The sequence below is a fragment of the Plecotus auritus genome (assembly GCF_963455305.1).
Source record: "Plecotus auritus genome assembly, chromosome: 1".
Taxonomy (NCBI): Eukaryota; Metazoa; Chordata; class Mammalia; order Chiroptera; family Vespertilionidae; genus Plecotus; species Plecotus auritus.
In genome coordinates, this window is record NC_137770.1 from 49,695,605 (window position 1) to 49,705,664 (window position 10,060).

The window sequence follows — 10,060 nt, forward strand, 5'->3', positions numbered from 1 at the left end:
CTCAATTTAGACTTTTGAGCAAGGGTGATGGCTAATAAGCAGAATGATGGCTCCCCAAAAATGTTCTCTTCCCAATCCCTGGGAACTGGGGACAAATCAAAGGGGAATTAAGGTTGCAAATAAACTGATTGTTTTTGTAATTCTCGCTGGAGGATATGTTTAGAGAGAGGAAGGGAGGGAAAGAAAGGGAGAGAGAAACATGGATTGGTTGCCTCACATACACCACCACCCCCGACCTGGGATTGAACCTGCAACCTAGATACATGCCCTGACCAGAAATCAAACCCGAAACCTTTATGATGCACTTTATGTTCCAACCAGCTGAGCCACCTGGCCAGGGCAAATCAACTGATTTTAAAATAGTGAGATTATCCTGATTCTCCAGTTGGGCCTGATATTGTCACAAGGGTCCTTAAAAGTGGAAAATGAAGGCAGAGGAGGTCAGAGTGATGTGGTGTGAGAAGGCCTTATAAAAAATAATAAACAGAGCCACTTCAAAATGGAGTCGGAGTTGCCATCCCAGAGGAACTACCTTGCATGTGTTATTCCTCAAACCTTTGGGATATTAAAACTGGTCAAAATAACCTTTGGACTGGGCCTAAAGCAGCACTGTATTCCAAAAAACTGTTTGCAAAGCTAACAGGAAAGTAGACATGAACACTGTACTGAAAATTAAAGATATTCTTTAGAATTAGCATCACTATGTTAGTACTCATGCACCTATAGAAATTCCTTCTTTCTATTCAAATAATCATTCCCCTTCCCTTTCTCATAAATATCTCTTGCCTTCACCTCCTAATCAAAACCCTATTTGGGTTTCTTTCTGAATCAGTCCTTCCCTGATAGCTATTCTTTTGGATCTCAAATAAAGGCTTATTTCCTCACATGTTGGCCTTTAAAAAAAATCCTTTTTTAAAAGTTAATAGTCTTATTTAAAAGAAAGAAAGAAAGAAAGAAAGAAAGAAAGAAAGAAAGAAAGAAAGAAAGAAAGGAAGGAAGGAAGGAAGGAAAGAAAGAAAGAAAGAAAGAAAGAAAGAAAGAAAGAAAGAAAGAAAGAAAGAAAGAAAGAAAGAAAGAAAGAAAGAAAGAAAGAAAAAGAAAGAAAGAAAGAAAGAGAGGAAGGGAGGGAGAAACCGAAGCCCCATTGGTGTGGGGTTGAGCATGGACCTATGAACCAGGAGATCATGATTTGACTCCCAGGCATGGTCAGGGCACATGCCCAGGTTGCTGCTCAATCCCCAGTAGGGGGCATGCAGGAGGCAGCCAGTCAATGATTCTCATCATTGATGTTCCTTTTTTAAAAAAATATATTTTTATTGATTTCAGAGAGGAAGAGAGAGGGAGAGAGAAACATCAATGATGAGAGAGAATCATTGATCGGCTGCCTCCTGTATGCCTCTTACTGGGGAATGAGCCCACAACCCAGGCATGTGTCCTTGACAGGAATCAAACTGGGGACCTTTCAGTCTGCAAGCCATTGCTCTATCCACTGAGCCAAACTGGCTAGGGCTCATCATTGATGTTTCTATCTCTCTCCCTTCTTTTCTGAAATGAAAAAAAAAAAAAATATATATATATATATATATATATATATATATATATATATATATATTAATCCTCACCGAGGATATTTGTCCATTTTTTTAGAGAGAGTGGAAGGGAGTGGGAGAGACACAGAGAGAGAAACATTGATGTGAGAGCAACACATCAATTGGTTGCCTCCAGCATGGGCGCCCACCAGGGCCAGGGATCGAGCTTGCAACCTAGGTGCATGCCCTTGACTAGAATTGAACCCAGGATCCTTCAGTCCACAGGCCAACACTCTATCCATTAAGCCAAACTGGCTAGGGCAATAAAAATATATTTTAGAAAATAAAAATGGATCATATATTTATTTAATAAAATAAAGAAAGAAACAATGGGCCAAAATGGAGTCAGTTTTGCTAAGCCATGTCACCAAACCAAAACTTACTGATCTAATTGCAGTTTCTGCCTCTCCCAGGAGTAGAATTTTAAATCAGTGAGTCTGGAATATCCTGATCATCAATACCAGTGAGGTAGGTAATCTACATGATAGGACCCCTTCCATTTCCTTTGCCCAAAAGAATGTGACCTAGCCTAAAAATAATCATATATATAGGTATGTTTGTATTTATTTCAGAGAGGAAGGGAGAGGCAGAGAGAGGTAGAAACATCAATGATGAGAGAGAATCATTGATCGGCTGCCTCCTGCAAGCTCTCTACTAGGAACCAAGCCCAAAAGAATTCCAGGCATGTGCCCTGACCCAGAATAAAAAATTCCTGGTTCATAGGTCAGCACTCAAACACTGAGCCACACAAACTGAACAAAATAATCCTTTCTTTTCTTTTGCTAATAATAGCCCTTCTGCCTATAAAAATCTTTCAGTTTGAACAACCCCTTAAAGCTCCTTCTAGTTGCTAGATGAGATGCTGCCTGATTCATGAATTGCTTAATATAAAACCAATTAGACTTTAAAATTGAATTTTGTCCTTTAACAGCCTCAACTAGCACTTGTGGCTTTGAAGATGGAGGAAAGGGGCCAGGAGCCTGGGAATGCAAAGGCTTCTGGAAGAAGGAAAAGGCAAGGAAATGGATTTTTCCCTAAGACCCCCAGAAGGAACACCACCCTTAATTTTAGCTCAGTCAGACCCATATCACCAAGTTTGTGGTCATTTGTTACAGCAGCATTAGACAAGTAATACAGCACCCTTTTCAATGCTTTCTGTGACAGTATAACGCAATAGAAGGTTTGTCTAAGGCCTAGGTACTTCTTTGCGCAGGAGTGAACATTATCCACATTGGAAAAGAAGTACAATATTATTCAAGCAGTTAAATATTTGCACTATCAATTTTCACTACACAGTCCTAGCACTACTCAGGTGGGTACACAACATGGGCCCAAGAAAAGAAGAATATCAATAACTAGACAGTTCTGAAGGAGTAAATACTGAAAATTCTGGTGATGAGTGCCACAGTTCAGAGAGACAAAGAATTAGAAAGAACTCCCTAGAGGAGGAGGAGGAACTAGCATTGACCCCTGAAGGGAGAAGCAAGGAAGGAAATTCATTTTGGGAAATGAAGGAAATTAGATGATAAGAACATGTTGAGCAAGGCCAAAAATGCCGGAAGAATAATTATGAACTTTTCCCCTTAAGTCATTGTTTCTCAATGTATGTTCTTGTTATCAGAGAAATTCAAGTGTTCTCTTCCCCACTGGGTGCTGGGGGTAGGATCCTTACTATATCTCGAGAAAAATAATTTTTTGAGACTCACATGGGAGGACGAGTGATTTTTATTTGTGTGGAATACATCCCTGGGTTTCCAATGTCCCATTCCAGTCATCGAAGAAGTATAGCTGGGATTTCAGTAAAACTAAAAGCAAGGCCAGTGTCCAGACTTTCCAGTCCATGTTGCAGCCGGGTCCAGTTCAGCATCAGGCTAGTTACAGCCCATTAGTCCATTGTGTCCATTTTAGCTCAGTGAGACCCACATCACCAAGTTTGTGGTCATTCGTTACAGCAGCAATAGACAACTAATGGACTATGTGAGTGAATACAGGAGAGCTCACCCTGACCAATAAGAGTCCCAAGTGCATAAGGGAAACCAATAGAAACCAAAAGCAGAAGAGAGGGAGCTTCTTTGTTCAGGGAATTACGTATCCCAAATTTACCCACTCTTGCAGTGGCCATGCCCATTCTGGCCAATGACCTGTTCCCTGGTGTGAATGACAAGTAAGTACCTTCCCTGTGCCACCCCAACTTTACTGGACATGAGTCTATACTCCTCCCTGTGTAGTCCCTTCCCCCAGCAATCTGGGGAAAATAGACTGGTGGCTGAGTGTCAAACTTTAGCTTCCTGGTGAAGCTGTCCAAATGACAAGCCTATAATATTTTACCTTCCCTTTGCTCCTTTCCTGCTATGAATAACTAGTTAATTACAATGGTATCATTCTGAGAATATCAATAGTGTTCCTCAAAAGAAAGATTGCATTGTCAAAATAAATTGAGAACTACACATCTTCTCTCCCCACCCCCTTAGAAATTCCCTTATGTGTTACTGTCTACAGCCAGCCAATAGTATGGGGGTTCTTGCAGGAAAGACGTCACAAAACGAGATCAGGTTATTTTTAGAGGACGTTTATTAAAGCTGGAGACAATGAAAAAGGAAGGGCCTAGAATAGAAGAAGAAACAGGAGAGGGGCTAGGTCAGGGAATGAGCCTAGGCTGGGCTGTTTTGGCTCACTGAGAAGTCAGAAAAGTCCAGCTGGTATTGCTCAGTTGGTTGAGTGCTATTCCATGCACCAAGAAGTCACTGGTTTGATGCTGGTTGGATTCCCGGTCAGGACACATGCCCAGGTTTTGGGTTTGATTCCTAGTAGAGGGCATGCAGGAGGCAGCCAATCAATATTTCTCTCTCTCTCCCTCTCCCTTCCTCTCTCTCTAAAATAAAAACGTATTTTTAAAGTCAGAAAAAAAGGGGGCCTTAGGGACAAGGTCAGAAGGTTAGCCCAAGAGGAATTCTGCTGCTCATTGCTCCCTGGTTGCTAGCCTTGGGGGGTCCTTTAGTGTTTAAGGGATGTATGCCTGTGGGGGGAGGAAAGGAGGAAGGGAAAAGTGAGGGCTTGCTCCTGGGAGGGAGAGTAGGTGCTGGAACTTTTGTTTTTTTCAAGGGTTTTAAAGGCTGGGAGTTTAAGAGAGGTCTTAAGGGAGGACCTTAATAGAATATTCATCAGTTTCATGCAGATGTGCCCAAATGACACTCTTAAGTGTTCTTGGTTCAGGGAAGGTAGGATTTTGCAATTTACTAACTAAATGGCTATAGACTGCTTGGACGTTTAACTATCTATCTTAGTTTCCTTATTCCCCTTGTCCTGGCTTACTATCCTGTCTCATGGGACGAAAAAGGGGCCACATACTAAACCTGACAAGCACAGGGGAGGCATGCATGGGAAGCCTTACAAACTCAAGAGACCTAAAGTAACTACATAGGATGGTCTGAAATTAAAACTTTCTAGCTAAAGGTGAGTCATGGCAAGTAGCCATGTCCTAGGTTGGTATCTACTTTGACAAAGGTCAATCTTTACCTTAGCTGAGCGTGTCTATTATCTTTTAGTATATCTATGATAACATACTTTTGCAATGTCAGGGTAATCTTTTTCTAGACCCCTCAGGGCAAAACAGGTGCAAGAGACCAGAGAATCCCTCATTGTTATCTCCTTCTTCCACATACCATCTCTATGTGCTGTAAGTGTTCATTGTTAACTATCCTATGCCCAACAATGTAAAAGAAGTATCCCTTTTACTTTTTATCCAATCTCAGAGATGTCCACACTACGCTTTCTCCTGCCTCCCTCACCTATCACCAATGGATTTCATGTAATCCCCTTACAGCTTCTTCTTTGATTCTAATGTATAAAATAAGGTGCAAAACAGCTATTTTCGGGAGCAATTTCTCAATCCAGTGAGATTTTGTTTCCTGGCCGTTGTTGTCAGTTTGGCTCAAATAAACTCATAAAAATTCTTACAGTCCTGGCAAGGTGGCTCAGTTGGCTGTAGCATCATCCAGTATACTAAAAGATTTCAGGTTCAATTCCCAGTCAGGGCACATATGAGAAGGCAACCAATTGATGTTTCTCTCTCACATCGTTTCTTTCTGTCTCTCCCTTCTTCTCTCTCTCTAAAATGAATAAACATATCCTCTGGTGAGGATAAAAATATTCTTACAGATTTGGACCTATTTTACCTTGACACTTAGCATATTGCCACTTTAAAGACTAGCTCTTCCACTTTGAAGAAATCTTTTTTTAACTGTGTTGAAACAGCATTTACCAGATTCACCAGACCACAGAACTCTTTTTCCATGGAATACCCATTAGCATGCTTCTAAACACTTTGGGGGAGCCATCAAACATTTGTGGAATGAGGGGTGATTGAAGTAAACCTGGTCTTAAGAAAAGTAAGCTGGGATAATGATCAGCTTCAGGACACTGGCTAGTGCCTTCTGCCAGACAACTCTCAGTGTCTTCTGTAGCCCTGATTGGAGTCCTTAATTCCTCATCAAAGACATAAGACTATAAGAAAATAGGGCTGGAGTATTTGGAAACCTTCACTTTAATGACTGCCCAAGGAGCAGCCGCGGCAGTGACTGCGTGAAAAGCCGTGCCAGCAGCAACCACTGTGACCACGTGTGGAACAGCTGCTGCCCACGACTTCCCATGGAACAGTTGCTGCCCATGACTGCCCGAGGAGCAGCTGCTGTCACCACCATGCGACCCACCACCAAGCCCACTGCTGCAGCCATAGGCCCCACGTGACTCAACACCTAGATCCTTTGGTGAGAGCAAAAATGGGGACACAGAAGAACAACCCCCAAAGGAAAGAAAAGGAGGACGCACCAGAAAAGGAAATAAATGAAATGGAGGTATGCAATATGTCAGAAAAAGAACTCAAAATAGGGTCATATAGTTCATAAACTGAATGGATGAGAAAATCAACACCATATGCAAGAATCAAGAGGAATAACGAGTGAAATAGCTACAATAAAAAACACTATGGAAGCTTTCTACATATAATGAATAACATAAACTGATGAACAAAAATAGAACCAGGGTCATAGAAGCATCAAATAGACTGTCCAACCTATGAGGGAAGACAGGGTGAGGGGGTAAGAGATCAACCAAAGGACTTGTTTGTATGCATGCATATGAGCATAATCAATGGACACAGACAGTGAGGTGGTGAGGGCATGTGCTGGGGGTTGGGGGTGGCAGGGGAAAGGTCAATGAGGGAAAAGGAGACTTATGTAATATTTTAAACAATAAATAATTTAAATTTTTTAAAAAAAGAAAAGCTGGAAAAGCCAAATAGTCTACTAAGCCACATTGGCCAGGGGAAAATACTTTTTTAAAGACATGAAATAAGTAACCAAAAGAGGGAAACAATACAAGTTCCATCAACAGATGAATAGATAAACAAAATGTCATATATCCATACAATGGAATATCAGTCAGCCTTAAAAAGAAATGAAATTCTGATACATGCTACAACATGGGTGAACCTTGAAAACATTCTGCTAAGTGAAATAAGTCTGGTACAAAAGGACAAATACAGTATGATTCCACTTATATGAGGTACCTAGAATGAATAAATTCTTAGCGACAGAAAGTACAAAGGAATGGAGAGCTATTGTTTAATGGGTACAGAGTTTCCATTTGGAATGATTTAAAAATTCTGCAAATGGATAGCGGTGATGGTTGCACATCATGAATATATTTTATGCCACTGAACCACTGAAAATGGTTTACTTTATACTATGTATTCTTTTTATTTAAAAAATATTTTTATTGATTTCAGAAAGAGGAAGGGAGAGGGAAAGAGAGATAGAAAATCTATTGGCCGCCTCCTGCATACCCACAACCCGGAACCCAGGCATGTGCCCTGACTGGGAATCAAACCAGTGACCTCCTGTTGCATAGGATGATGCTCAACCAACTAAGCCACATGGGCCAGGCTGTTATGTATATCTTAATGCATGCACAAAATTAAAAGAAACTGGATCTCAGTTTTTTTTTAAAAAAGTGGATAAAAACAGGAAACAGCCCTGAGCGGAGTTTCTAAATGGTTAGAGCGGCAGCCCTCACACTGAAGGGTCTTGGGTACAATTCCCAACCAAGGGCATACACCTGGGCTGCAGGTTCCATCCCCACCCTAGTCACCTAATCAGGGCTCCTGTGGGAGGCAACTAATCTATGTGTCTCTCTTCTCTCTCTCTCTCTCTCTCTCTCTCTCTCTCTCTCTCTCCTGGGCTCACAGCTGGCAAGCGCAGCGGTGGTGGCAGGAGCCTCTCCCGCCTCTGCGGCCGCACTAAGCATGTCAGTTGGACATCCTCTGAGGGCTCCTGGACTGTAAGAGGGCACAGGCCAGACTGAAGGACCACCCCCTCCCCAAGTGCATGAATCTCATGCACCGGGCCTCTAGTAGAATAATAATAAGTAATAAGTACCTGCCCATTAGTTTCAGGATCTTTAGATAATTCTAGACAGGAAAGCATATGATATAGTCCTTACCTGTGGTAAATGTTTAACAACTGGTTCTTGGAAGTGCTGATTTCTAGTGTTTGCTGATTTCAAAGATGTTAATATTCCCACCATGGTCAAGTTCAATACACATGTGATGTTAACCAAAATGCAAAATTCCTGAAAATTTAATAATCAGTCCTTTCAATCTGATACAAGCCAGCTTCAGCATCACTGTTCCTTACCTTCAAAGAAGTTGTGTGGTGTGTGTGTGTGTGTGTGTGTGTGTGTGTGTGTGTGTTTTCTTTCCTTTGGGTTTTCATTTATTGAAAAAAAAAAAGAACAGTATTAAGTGCAATTAAAAAATAATTCACCCATAGTTCAACTACTCTAACAGCTATCATAACTCTTCATTTTTGTGTTCTCCCCAGTCTTTGCTTTATGAATACATATTTTAACTAGTTGTAATCATACAATTTTTAAAAAGTATGATTTTTAAACATATACAAAGTATCTATATATACAAAAGTGTAATATGCAAATCAACCGGACGGTGGAACAACTGGTCGCTATGACGCACACTGACCACCAGGGGGCAGATGCTCAATGCAGGAGCTGCCCCCCAGCCCACAGGCATCACCCAATTGGGGCCTGCCGGCCAACCTCTGGGTCTTCCCCACCCCCCTCCACCACCCACCCCCCACCAGCAGGCTCCTATTGCCTGATGGGGAACGGGGAACTGGATATGGGTGGCGGGGCCAGCTGCCGGCAACCAGGGAAGATGGCTTCGATCGCAGCCAGGCCTAGGGACAGTACCCATGCACTAATTTCATGTGCCGGGCCTCTAGTACAGAATAAAGTAATGAACCTCACATACCATTAACCAGCCCTCCAAAACATTTACCTGTGGCCAACACTGTCCCATCTACATCACCAGCTTCTTGGCCCTTACCCACATTTTTTGAAACAAATCCCAGATATTATATCCTTCCATCTGTAAATATTTCAGTAGTAATCATTCAATGTTTCATTTTGCTTTTTTCACTTGTAGCCTAAAGAAAACAAAGATAAATAATTCAACTAAAAAGATTTAACTATTCTGATATTGGCAATGAGGACTGATTGGGAGGGACAAAGGAGGCGTGTCTATAAGCTACAGCATCTGCCCAGCCAGGGAGGCTCAATGGTTGAGGTTTGACCTATGAACCAGGAGGTCAAGGTTCGATTCTTGGTCAGGGCATATACTTGGGTTGCGAGCTCAGGTGTGCAGGAGGCAACCAATCAATGATTCTCTCTCATCATTGATGTTTCTATCTCTCTCCCTTTCTCTCTGATATCAATAAAAATATATTTTAAAATTTTTTTTAAAGCTACAGCATAAATTAATGAAGAACTTTACTAAACAATCTTTTCATGCCCCCCCATCCTTTTTGTGATAAAGTACAATGAACCCAATTAAAATTCCACATGCTATCTATACAAACTGAATCACATATAACACGGACCAGACCACAATGTCTCTGCACATGAAAAACACCCATAAAAACAAATTTTATTTAATACAATTAAATCCCATGGCAGTTATTAATCACCTCCAATATTAGCTTTTTTGTTGTTGTATTTTTTCCATTGATTCTTAGAGAGAGTGGGAAGAAGGGATGCGGGGGGGGGGGGGAGAGAGAGAGAGAGAGAGAGAGAGAGAGAGAGAGAGACTCCCGGACCGGCTAGGAATTGAACCTGCAACCCAGGTATATGCCTTTGACTGGGAATTGAACCCACGATCCTGCAATGCTCAGACCAACACTCTAACCAAAGACCAACACTGGCCAGGGTTACAATATTAGCTTTTGTTGTTAATCCTCACCCAAGGATATTTTTCCATTGATTTTTAGAGAGAGTGGAAGGGATGGAGAGAGAGAGAGAGAGAGAGAGAGAGAGAGAGAGAGAGAGAGAGAGAGAACACTGATTGGCTGCCTTCCACATGTGCCCTGACCAGGGCCAGAGATCGAGCCTGCAACTGAGGT